Here is a 13,598-nt window from a genome sequence, read left to right on the forward strand (position 1 = left end):
TAAAATAAAAGTAAATAAATAAAATAAGGGATTGTAAGCTGACAAGTTCCTTGCACTCTGTGAAGTCAACCAAGAGTTGCCTTGACTAAAAATAAATAAATAAATAAATAAATAAATAAATAAATAAATAATAAGTAAATAAAACAAAAGTGCCATTAAATAGCCCATAAAAGTGACTTATGGCTTTTAGTTTAAATATAAACAGATGATTGCCTACAAAAATAGAATATTAATAGGATTCAAAGTCTTCTAATTACATCCAAAGTGCCCACAATACAGCTGAAAAACATTAATTGTACCAAGATCCAGTATATGTACAAATTGAGTGAAAAATGAAAATTAACACATGCTAACACTGAAATTATTCAGGTGGTAAAATTGCCTGACAAGGATTTTAATGTAGCCATGAAAAAAGCTTCAAAAATTAATTTCAAATTTTTGAAACAAATTAAAATATGGAAAATCTAAGCAAGGAAGTAGAAGTTATAAAAAGAACCAAATAGAAATTATAGAACAGAAAAATACAATGATAGGAATTATAAAAACTCACTAGATAGGCTCAGTAGTAAAGTGAAGATAACAGAAGATAAAATCATTGAACTATGAGAAAGATGAATGTAATTTACCTAATCTGAACAATAGCAAAGAAATAGACTGTGAAAAAAATATATAATGATCAAGAATCTAAGGAATGATAATTGAATCATCAGAAATCTGAAAGTTCTCACTGAAAAATTCTACCAAACAGGTAAAAAAAAAAAAAAAACTAAATTCATGACAAGGAAAAGCAGTATGCAATGGTGACAGTATGGCAAGAAAAAACTAAATACTTTCCAACTCATGAGGCCAGTATATGCTGATACCAAAATCAGACATACTACAAAAAAAAAACTACAAACCAATATCTCTCATAAAATTTGACACAAAAATCCTCAACAAAATGTTAGTAACTAGAATCCAGCAATATAGTAAAATAAAAATTATACATTATAATCAAGTGGAATTTATTCAAGGAATATAATGCTGGTTCAATATTCAACAATAAATCAAAATAATTCATCATATCAACAGGCTAAAAAAATCAACAGCTATTGTTACATTTAATGTTGAAAAACCTTATGATTTTCTTCTAAGATTGGAAATGAGGCAAAGATATGTGCTATCACTACTCATATTAAACACAGTATTGTAAGTCATAAACTGTGCAAAAAGGCAGGAAAAGAAAATAAAAAGTATGCAGATTTGAAAGTAAGAAATAAACTATTTCTACTTGATGATGACATGACTATTTATATAGAATATCTTAAAGAATCTTTAAAGAATACCCTCCTAACACTAATAAGTGAATTCAAAATATTGCGAGACACAAAGCTAACACCAAAATCAATCACAATTTTAAATACTAGCAATGAACACATTAAAAACAAAAAACACCGGTTACAATTGCTTCCCAGAAATTAAATATTTAAGAAAAAATGTAGTAAAACATCTACAGTATCTGTATGAAGAACATTACAAAATGCTAATGCAGTAAATAAAAGGAAAACTAAATAAGTGGAGAGCTATACTATGTTCACAGACTGGGTGATTCAAAAAGAGTAAAAGTATCAATTCTCTACAAATAGATCTATAAGTTTAAATTATTTCTAACAAAATCTCAGCAAGACTTTTATAGCTATAGAGACAAATATAGAGACACTGTTTAAGAAATGTATGTGAAAAAGCAAAGGAAAATAGATGAAATAATTTTGAAACAAATAAAGGAGAAAATGAGAACAATCGTACAACCTATTATTAAGATGCATATATAATAACAGTAATACCAACAGTATGGTATTAACTGAGGGATAAAGATTTAGATCAATGGAATAGAATAATGAGTCTACTAATAAACTCACAAACACTGCCAATGATGTGCCAGCAACACAAAAGTTATTCAGTGGAAGAAGAATGGTCTTTCAATACATAATACTGGAAAAATTGAACATTGTTATGCAAAATAATGAACAATTTCTTGAACCTCACATACTGTACAACGATTAACTCAAAATAGGTAATAAATCTAAATTAAAAAATATAAATCTTAACCTTTTTAGAAGAAATCATAGGTGAAATCTTTGAGATTCATAGTTAGGCAAAGATTTCTTAGATATAACACCAAAACCATGAAACTATAAAAGAAAAATAAAATGATAAATTGCACCTCACCAAAATTTATAATGTTTGCTCTAAAAAAATGTCCTGGCAACTGAATGAAAAAATGACTTAAGAGACTAGGAGAACATATTTGCACAACACATATATGACAAGGATTCTTATCTAGAATATGCAGAGAACTCTCAAAACAATAGGAAAACAAAATAATCCAATGAGTAAAAGACGTGAATATTTTATCCCAAATGATTTAATACATGACATATGAAATAATTGAAAAGACTTTTAACATCATTAGCCATCAGGAAAATGCATATTACACTACAGTATAATTATAAACCTATCAGAATGCCTAAAAACAAACAAAAAACAAAAACGTAGAAACAGTGACAACACCAAATACAGGTGAGGGTACAGAGAAAGTGGATCATTTTATATGTTGCTGGAGGAAATATATAATGGTGCACATAGTCTCTCTTAAAACCATTTGATACTTTAAAAATTAAACATGCAAATACCATAAGATGCAGAAATTATACCTTGGGCATTTATCACAAAGAAATTAAACATATGTTTACACAAAAACCTGTCTATGAATGTTTATAGAAGCTTTATTTCTAATAGCCCAAAGCTGAAAACAATATAGATTTGCTTTAGTGGGTGAATGTTTAAATGAATTGTGGTATATACATACTACGGAATACTACTCAGCAATAAAAAGAAACAAGCTGGTGATATGCACAACTTAAATGAATCTCAAGGGAAATATAATGAGTGAAAAAAAAAAAAAACAGAAGTTTACATACTGTATGATTCCATTAATATAACATTCTTGAAATGACAAAATTATAGAGATGGAGAACACTTTTTTTTTTTTTTAATTGCCAGACATGGAAAAGGGAGAAAGGAAGGAGGTGGCTGTGGTTATACAAGAGCAGTAGGTGAGATCCTTCAGATATTGGAACGGCTCTGTATCTTGACTGTGGTTGTGGTCACATAAATCTACACATGTAATGAAACTACACAGAACTAAATAGACATGCAAACACACATATATACACACACATACACGAGTGCATGTAAAACTAGTGACATCTAAATAAGGTTTGTGGGTTGTACCAATGTCAATTTCCTAGTTTTGATAATATACTACAATTATTCAAGATGTTATCACTGAAACTGGAGTACATGGAAACTCTCTGTACTATTTTTGCAACTTCTTGTGAACCTATAATTATTTCAAAACAAAAAGTTAAGAAAAAAATAGAAGTCTTTAAAAAATCATAACCACAATTTCATTAGCACAACTAAAACTTAACAATACTTTTTTCCTCTCATCAAGAATCCAGTGTTCAAATTTCCATCTGTCCTCAAAATGTCTCACTCCCTCTTTTGCACCACACAGAAAAAATTCAGTATATATTTTGAGTCATGATCAAAATTTGTAGATGCAATGCAGTTGGTTTTATATGTTTCTTACAATCTCTTATGAGCCATAGATTCTCCATTCATCTTTATTCCATTACACTTTATTTGTTAAAGAATACATACCATGTATGTAGTAGATTGTCTCATGGTCTGAATTATTCTGATTGCATCCCTGTGAAACTAATATAAAATAATATTAAATGTGAACTATAATTTTTTAAAAAATAAAAATAAGTAATAACTTTGTATGGTGTCAGATATTTACTAGATTTATCGTGATGATCACATTGTAAAAAAATATCTAAATCTTCAATAAAATCTTTCTTTACCACTGTTTCCCCACCCAGTAAGTCATTATTCTCTCTTATTTTTGAATATATCTATCTCTCCATTTCTTGAACATATCTGAATTATCATATAACTCACAGAGTACTGTATCTATGTTTTACTTTACTGTCTTCCTTTCAGGAATGTGAGATCCTCCAAGACAATAAATCTTTTTCAGTCATCTTTGTATCCAATTTATAGTATACTATTTGACACATGAAGATAATTATTGCAATCTTGTTTAGTTGTTGTAAAGTTCAACTTAATTTAAAGAAGATAAAGAAGTAGATACCATTGAAAATGTTAATGGCAGATAATAGAAGATTTAAGAAAAACATTTTGCATGGTTTTGTTTTGAAATTAAATAGAATAGCAAAACAGGAGAAATGCTAATCATCATAAAAATATTTATTAGATGTTCTACAAAGAAACTTTTGTAAAAAAAATACTATCTAGGAAATTAAGTGTTTTCTATTATAGCTTAATAATTAGAAACACATGCTTGATTTTCATACATTTCCCACTTCCACTTATTCCACACAAGTATAATTTGAGCATTCTAACAACCATATAAAAAAAAAAAAAAAACACAGGGCTGACATTAAATTGCTAGTTCTATCTGTTAGATCTGTCATATCTGTCTGTTGCTGGAGATCCAATTTTAACTAATCTGAATAAAATGGTTCAAATTAATTTCACTTTGGTGCTGTTGTGTGAGAGATAGACACAAATGGGGCATGCTTTTTGGATAAACTGTTTTAAACTATAAATTTTAAATTTATATATATTTTTTTCTCTTATAAATCCATACTAAATTATCCATTCTACTTTGGGAAAGAAATTTTAATGTAGATCCTTAGCTTCAAAATGTACATTACGAACATTTTTTTTAGACTAAAAACTAGAAAAAAAAAAGCAGCTGTTAGAGACCAGTGAGAATAGTCGAAGAGGTAATCTCAAGGCTAATTACCTTTCCATCTCAGATAATTACAATCTCATTCAGTCTTTTCATGATTATAAAAGAAACACTAAGTATCTTCAATGAGTTTTGCATTCAACTGTGTGAATAGTTGTACAACTTGGGCCTAATTAACATTCATACCTCATGAGAGTTATGACATTGCAAATGTAGCTCTAAGCCAATTAGCAATTTTTCTTTTTTCTGGGTTACACAGTCATTGAAATATCATTTCTCTTGTCAACTACTATCGTTTGTTTTTTTTTTTTCTGATTCTTAAATTGCTTTGTAAGCCCTAACTTTACTTTTTATCCAGAAAATGTGTATTGTAGGGATCAATGATCATTACTAATAGGAACAGTCTTAGAGAAAATTCACAATTTAGATGAAATATAATGAGCTTGAATTTAGTATTTTCATGCATTTAAAACAAATAGTTGATACTAATATAGAAGAGAGAGGTGTATAATGAAGAGTGATATATTTAGACATGAGATTAATCACTGATAATCCTAATTTCTGTTTTCATAACTGTATGACTAAAATCACAACTCAACAATAATTACATTTACTAAAATGTAATAACTTAAGAATGTCACAGGAAATGAATGAAAGTTAATGATCCTTACAGAAGGCTTTAGTTCATATTAAAGTCTATTTAACATCATACTCAATAAAGTTATCAATCTTATGATTTAAAATATTTTATTTTATTATTTGACTTAAAACCAGAATTAGAAAGAATATATTTTTAAAAAGCTTAACTTTTTTATTTATGAAAGAACTTTCCTTTCCTTTTATTTTTTGTTTTATTCTTTCTTCAACTGCCGAAACAACTAACTAATTAAAATGGCAATAATATTTTTAAAAGAATCTTTGCCTACAATAGATAATTGTATAAAGAAGATGTGGTACATATATATAATGGAATATTACTCAGCTATAAGAAGAGATGAAATATGGTCATTTACAACATGAATGGATCTTGAGATAATCATGCTAAGTAAAATAAGCCAGACAGAAAAAAGTTGAAAACCACATGATATCACTTGTATGTGGAACATAACTCTAAAAGCAGCAAACTAACATGACAAACAGAGATTCATGGACATGGACAGTGGACTAGTGGTTACTAGAGGGAAGGGAGGAGGGAAAGTAAATGGAGTAAAAGGGGTCGAATATGTGGTGACAGATAGAAATCTAACTATGGGCAGTGAACACACAATGCAGTACATATATACGACTTACTGTTGAATTGTTTACTTGTAACTTATTGGATTTTGTTAATCAATGTCATCCTCAATATTGTTTTTTTTTTAATTTAAATAAATAAAAAGAATCTCCAGCTGAGGGATAACACAAACAAATGTTAATGGTGAAGAAAACACTAGATACAAAAAAAAAGTTCCAAAATTAATTTCCGTTTAAAGTGATATGTTGTGAAACTTCAAGTGACTGATTTATAACTATCATCACATACAAATAGAATACAATTCTATTCAATAGTAAGTAACAGCTTGAAAATGATTTAGCTATAGTGGCTATGGAAAGTGCATCTGAGAAGGGGATATTTAATTGAGACTTGCATGATGGGAAGGAAGAAGCTAAGCAAAGATGTATAGTAAAGGTATTCTAAGAAAGCTTAGTAATAAATGTCTTGATATGAGATTGAGCTTAGCATATTTAAAGGGACAGAAAAAATAACAGCGAGGCTGAATATAATGACTGATGGCAAGAATGGATGGAGATGAAGCAGGGGAGATATTTAAGGGGTCTTATAGATTATGATAAACTGGTTAATATTCTGGCTACTATGGGGGGGCATGAAGTTTAAACAAGGGTCTGATACAATTTCATTTACCCTTAAAAATGTTCATTGTTCTCATTGTGTGGAATAGGTTCTGACTACAATAAAGGCAAAGTCAAGAAATACTTTTTTTTTTTTCAGTAATCCCCATAAGAAGTTATTGTGATTTGAACTAGATAGCAGTAATAGAATTAATAAGAAATGTTTGGATTTTATAGTTTCTTAGAGGTGGAGTCTATAGAATGTGTTGCTAGATTGGGCTTGTAATATGAGAAAAGATAGACATCAAAGGTATGCCTTGATTTAGAGCCTGAAGAAGTAAGTAAAGGATGTAAGTAAGTACAATTTATTAAAATAGGGAAACCTTGGAGGGAGCAGATTGAGTAATATTTTGATATGATTTTGTTAGGTTGGAAATTACTAATAGAGATTCATGTTGAAATATCATTAATGGTTGAACATTGACGATGTTAAAGTTATGGCATTAGCTTTATTTAAGGAAAACGTATGTATTGAAAACAGAAGAAAACAAAAGAAAGAGTTCATTTGGTTTTAACGTTTAAATGGCAAGTGATGTAGGAAGAAAACAAAATATTATAGAAGCTTAGAGAACAAATTATTTCCCGAGTGAGAAGTTTAGTTGTATTAAATATTAAGAAGATAAGAGGAAAATATAGTATTCACCACTTACTTTAACAAATTTATGTCATTGGTAACACTGAAGGGAGTGGTGTGAATGAAGGCCTAGTTGAGGAAAGTATGAGCAAGAATTTAAAGAAAAAAAATATTCTAAGGGGTTTTGCTGTGAAAGATAATATTAGTGTGTATCTGGAGTATAGGGTATGTTCATGAAACTTTCCAGTGTGTAAGAGGATGTATATAATTAAAAGAGATAAAGGTGATTGTAGGAACCAAGTAATAGTCTATTATTTGCAATAACTTTGAGGATTCTCTTAAAATTTTCTTTGTTCATATAAATGTTTTGACTTTTAGATTTGTCACTGTTGAGGATATAAGAGCTCTTAGGAGGCAGGTAATCTGGTTTTATTTACCTCAAGAACTACTGGTAGGATCATCATTTTTAGATCGACAGACTTTTAGGTTGATAACAATATAAATTTGTCCTTCACATTTTTAATACTAACATCACACAAACACTATAGTAATCAACATTAATATGTTTTTATTTATTAAAAACATAATTATAGCTTTGTAGTCATTCAACAATAATTTTGCTTAAGAATTCCATGAACTAGTAAATGAAAATACCAATCCTTATGTAAGAAATACCAAAAAAGTATTTTTAAAAATATTGTTCAATTTCTAAAAATGTTTTCATACTTAAAAAAAAAATTATTTATTTACATACATATATACGAAGGTAGTTTTATGCACACGAACACACACAAACACAAACACACCTGTGTATATACACTCTGTCATCTAATTTCTATTATTCCAAATGGTATGCTGACTAAAAGGTTATTTTTATATGGATATTTACATTAAAAAATTAGGAAGTTTCTACATCAACTTAACTAGAGTAATGAAAGTAGAAAAGGATTATCATAAAACACAGGTGACAAGAGTAGCAAGTTAGAAATTTTTCCAACCCCAGAAACTTGAGGTTGCAGTGAAGATTAAAGGCTCAGCTTCTTAACGATACCTTGCTCTTTTGGATAAAATCTTTCTTATTCAGGCTTAGTGGAATTCTGGAAGTGGGGATCTGTGTCCAAACACTGTGTATATATGACCCTTGTACATATCTTGAACAATGTAAAAATAATTTAGAAACCTATACATAATAGTAATGCCTTTGAAATTTATGATATATCTTTAAAATCTATTTGAAAGACCTTGACACTTTAACCAATTACACATACATATTCAGAACACAATGCTCTATAGGTTAACTCAAGTTATAAATCTGGTTATATTTATAAAGCTGCTGCCAACTCATTTTGCTGTATGAAGCAGCCATTTTGTTTGAAGCCAAATAACAGCATTATTTTTGTCCAAATGAACACTAATTATGACTTTTTTTTGCCCACACGAGACACCTGAGTACCATTTTTTTATTGAAAATTATACTCCCTACATTGCATACATACAGAGGTAGCCTTATGTTTATTTTTTATTTATTTTTAAATAAATTTATTGAAGTGACATTGGTTAATAATATATTATACATTTCAAATGTACAATTCAATAATACTTCATATGTATACTGCATTATGTGTTCATCACCCAAAGTTAAATTTCCTTCCATCACTACATATTTGACCCCTTCTGCCCCTGCTATTTCCCTCTCTCCTCTTTCCTGCTGGTAATCACTAAACTATTGTCTGTGTCCATGAGTCTCTGTTTGTCTTATTTGTTTGTTGCTTTCAGTTTTATTTCTCACATATGAGTGAAATCATATGGTTCTCAACTTTTTCTGTCTGACTTATTTTGCTTATCATAATAACTCAAGATCCATCCATGTTCGTGCAAAAGGCAGTGTTTTGTCTATTATGGCTGGGTAATACCCCATTGTGTATATGTACCACATCTTCACCCAATCATTTTTCAAAAGATGCTTCAGTTGTTTCCATGTCTTTCTCGGCCACCATGAATAATGCTGCAATGTATGGGTACATATATCTTTGCAAGTAAATGTTTTCAAATTGGGGGGATGGATACCCAAAAGAGAGATTGCTAGGTCATATGGCAATTCTATTCATTTTTTGAGGAACCTCCACACTGTTTTCCATAGTGGCTGTACCAATTTACATTCCCACCAACAGTGCACAGTGTTCTCTCTTCCAACAACCTCTCCAATACTTATCACTTGTTTTGGTGATGACAGTCATTCTAAGAGTTGTGAGGTGATATTTCATAGTAGATTTGATTTGACTTTTCCTAATAGCTAGTGATGTTGAGCATCTTTTCATGTCCGCTTGTTATTTGTAGGTTTTCTTGGTAGAAGTGTCTGTTCAGATACTCTTCTCATTTTTTAACTGGATTTTTTTTTTTTTATTGTTGAGCTGTATGAGTTTTCTGCATATTTTAAATATTAGTCCATTATCAAAGGTGTTGTTTGCAAATATCTTCTATTTAGATGATTGTCTCTTTTTTGCTGATGGTTTCTTTTGCTGTGCAGAAGCTTTTTGTCTTGTTATAGTACCATTCATTTATTTTTGCTTTGACTTCCCTTGACTTTGAGGTCAAATTCATAAAATCCTCTCTAAATCCAAGATCTATGAGTTTAATTAATATATTTTCATCTATTCAATTTGTTGTTTTAGGTCTTATAGCTTGGTCTTTGATCCATTTTGAGTTAATTTTCATGTATGGTAACAGAAGTCCAATTTCATTCTTTTGCACGTGGCTTTTCAATTTTCCCAGCACCATTTATTGAAGAGAATTTTTTTCTTCATAGTATGTTTTTGGTTCCTTTGTCAAAAATGATTTGACCATACTTACGAGTGTTTATTTCTGGGTTCTCAATTGTGTTTCATTGGTCTGTGTGTCTGGTTTTCTGCCAGCACCATGCTGTTTTGATCATTGTTGCTTTGTAGTGTAATTTGAAGTCAGGAGAGTGATACCTGTGTCCTTGTTCTTTTTTTCTCAGGATTGCTTTGGCTATTCTGGGTCTTTCATGATTTCGTACAAATCTGATGAATTTTTTGTTTTATTTCTTTAAAAAAAAAGGTCATTGAGATTTTTATGAGGATTGCATTTAATCTGTATATTTACAGATTTTGGTAATGTAGCAATTTTAACTATGTTGATTCTTCCAATCCATGAACACAAAATACCTTTCCATTTCATTGTGTCTTTTCAACTTTTTAAATATTTTCTAGTGTGTAGGTCCTTCACATGCTTCGTTAAGTTTATTCCTAGGTATTTTTGTTCTTGTTGTTGTTGCAATTGTAAAAGAAATTGTTTTTTCATTTCTTATTTTGAAATTTCATTGTTAATGTATAGAAAAGTTATGAATTTTCATACATTGATATTGTATCCTGCAACTTTACTGTATTTGTTCATTGTTTCCAATAGTTTTTTTGGTGGAGTCTTTAGGGTTTTCATCATAGAGAACCATGCCATCTGCAAAAGGTGACAATTTGACTGATACCAAATTAGATAAATTCCCAATTTAGATGTCTTTTATTTCTTTCTCTTGTCTGATTGCTCTAGATAGAACTTCCAACACTATATTGAATAAAAGTGGTGAGAGCAGAAAACTTGGTCTTGCTCCTAATTTTAGAGGGAAGGCTTTTAGTTTTTCTCCATTAAGTATGATATTAGTTGAAGGTTTGTCATATATGGTTATTATTATCTTGGGGTACTTTTCTTCTATGCCCATTTTATTAAGTGTTCTAATCATAAATAAATGTTGTATCATGTCAAATGTTTTTTGTATATCTATTGATATGATCATATGATTTTTATTTTTTATTTTCTTTATGTGGTATATCACATTGATTAATTTGCATAACCATCTTTGTGCCCTAGGAATGAATCTCACTTGATTTTAATGTATACCTTTTTAGTGTATTGTTGTATTCAATTTGCTAGTATTTTGTTTAGAAATTTTGCATCGGCATTCATTAGAGATATTGACGTAGTTTTCTTTTTTTGTGTTATCCTTACCAGATTTTGGTATCAGAGTAATTTTAGCTTCATAAAATGAGTTAGAAAGTATCATTTCTTCTTCAATTTTTTGGAAGAGTTTGAGAAGAATAGGTATATCTTTTTCTTTGAATTTTTTGTAGAATTTACTAGTGAAGCCATCTGGTCCTGGACTTATACTTTTTGGAAGGGTTTTGATGATTGTTTTAATTTCCTTACTGTTGATCAGTCTACTTAGATTTTGCGGTTCTTTGTGATTCAGTCTAGGAAGGTCGTATATTTCTAAGAACTTGTCCATTTCTTTTAGGTTATTGAATTTGGTGGCATATAATCTTTTATAGTATTCTTGTATGATCTTTTGGATTTTGGTGGTATCTATTATAACTTTACCTCTTTTATTTCTGATTTTGTTCATTTGTGTCTTTTCTCTCTTTTCCTTAGTGAGTCTAGCCAGGGGTCTATCAATTTTATTAGCTGTTTGTTGAACTATTATTTTTTTTAAATTTTCTTTAAGTTCTCAATTTCATTTAACTCTTCTTTGATTTAGGCTTCATTTGTTCTTTTTCTAGTTTTTTTTTTTTTTGTTTTGTTTTGTTTTTGTTGTTTTTTTTAAGATGTAATATTAGGCCCTGCACAGTGTGGGCATCCGTTGGAGTTGCTTGCCCACCCCTACATCCTTCCATTGCTAGTCCTGGTGCCCATTCTTCCCAGCCATGTTCTCCACCCTCCCCTGACTTTCCAGCACCACTCTCTGCCCCAGCTTCAGCACCTCTTCACAGAACAATACTAAGGTACTTGTGCTCTGGGCTTCCAGGGGAACTGGGCAGCCCCTTTCACTTCTGAAGAATAGCCATTTGGTGAGCCGCCTGACTCTCTACAATATTGCTCATACTCCCAGAGTGGTAGCAGATCTGAGCCACATGGAGACCGTAGAGACTGTAAAAGACTACCTCAGACCTGAGCAACTGCCAGATTGCTTGAAAGATTGTAATTTGATGGGTAGTCCAGCCGGAGTCCCAAGAAAATCAGGCATGACACGGGATGACCTGTTCAACACCAATGCCACAATTGTGGCCATTCTGACTGTTGCCTATGCTCAACATTGCCCAGAGGCCATGTATCATTTCAAATCTGGTCAACTCTACCATCTTAATCACATTAGTTTTCAAGAAAAATGTTGTTTAGAACCCCAGTAAAATCTTCAGTGTGATAACCCTGGACATTGTCAAAGCCAACAGTCTTGTTGCAGAACTGAATAGTTTGGGTCAAGCTCCAGTCAGTATTCTTGTCATTGGCAGCCATGCTGGGAAGACCATCTCCCTGATATCTCAGTGCACTCCTAAGGTGGAGTTTTCCTGAGACCAGTTGTCAACCCTCACTGGTGAATCTAGGAGGCTGGCATGGCAGTGGTCAAGGCTAAAGCTGGAACAGGCTCTGCCACCCTGTCTATGGCATATGCCGGAACCAGGTTTGTCTTTTCTCTTGTGTATGCAATAAGTGGAAAGGAAGAAGTTGTTGAATGTTTACTTGTTATGTCTCAAGAAACAGACTGTCTCAATTTCTCTAAACCATTGCTTCTGAGGAAAAAGAACATCGAGAAGAATCTAGGCATTGGCAAAATCTCTTTCAAAAAGAAGATGATACCTGACTCCATTCCTGAGCTGAATGGCTTGATCAAAAAAAAAGAAGATCTTGTGAAGAACATAAAACAATAAAGCAGTTACTGAACAGTCCTTTTCCTTAACTTACTAAGGCATCATGTCACAGTAAAGCTGTTTCAGATATCTTTGAATTACAATTTGCATTAATGATGAGTGTTGTATTAATGTTACCATCCTTTCCAAATTGTGGGTCAGTCTACTGGTGCATAAATAAAAGTAGGTTTTTATTTTCTTTAAAAAAAACATGTAATGTTAGATTGTTTCTTGAGATAAGCCTGTAATGATATGAACTTGCCAATTATTAGCACTTTTTTTGTGTCCTAAAGGTTTTGATATGTTGTCTTTTTTGTTCTCATTTGTTTTTATATATCTCTCAATCTCTCCTTTTATTTTTTCTTTGAGCCAGTAGTTCTTTAATAACATATTGTTTAATCTCCACATATTTATGGTTTTTTTCCACTTCTTATTTCAGTCAATCTCTAGTTTCAAAGCATTGTGATTGGAGAATATGCTTGGTATGATTTCAATCTTTTTACATTTGTTGAGGCTGTTTTGTATCCCAAATAATGGTCTATCCTTGAGAATGTTCCACATGCACTAGATAAGAATGTATAAGCTGCTGTTTTGGGATGAAAGGCTCTGTAAATGT

General features: G+C 30.8%; 1 pseudogene; it reads left to right on the plus strand.

The window, feature by feature from the left end:
- The first annotated feature begins 3,044 nt into the window (after positions 1-3,044).
- On the plus strand, positions 3,045-13,003 carry LOC102887968 (annotated as a pseudogene).
- The last annotated feature ends 595 nt before the right edge of the window (positions 13,004-13,598 follow it).

This window comes from Pteropus alecto, unplaced genomic scaffold, assembly GCF_000325575.1.
Source record: "Pteropus alecto unplaced genomic scaffold, ASM32557v1 scaffold250, whole genome shotgun sequence".
NCBI lineage: Eukaryota > Metazoa > Chordata > Mammalia > Chiroptera > Pteropodidae > Pteropus > Pteropus alecto.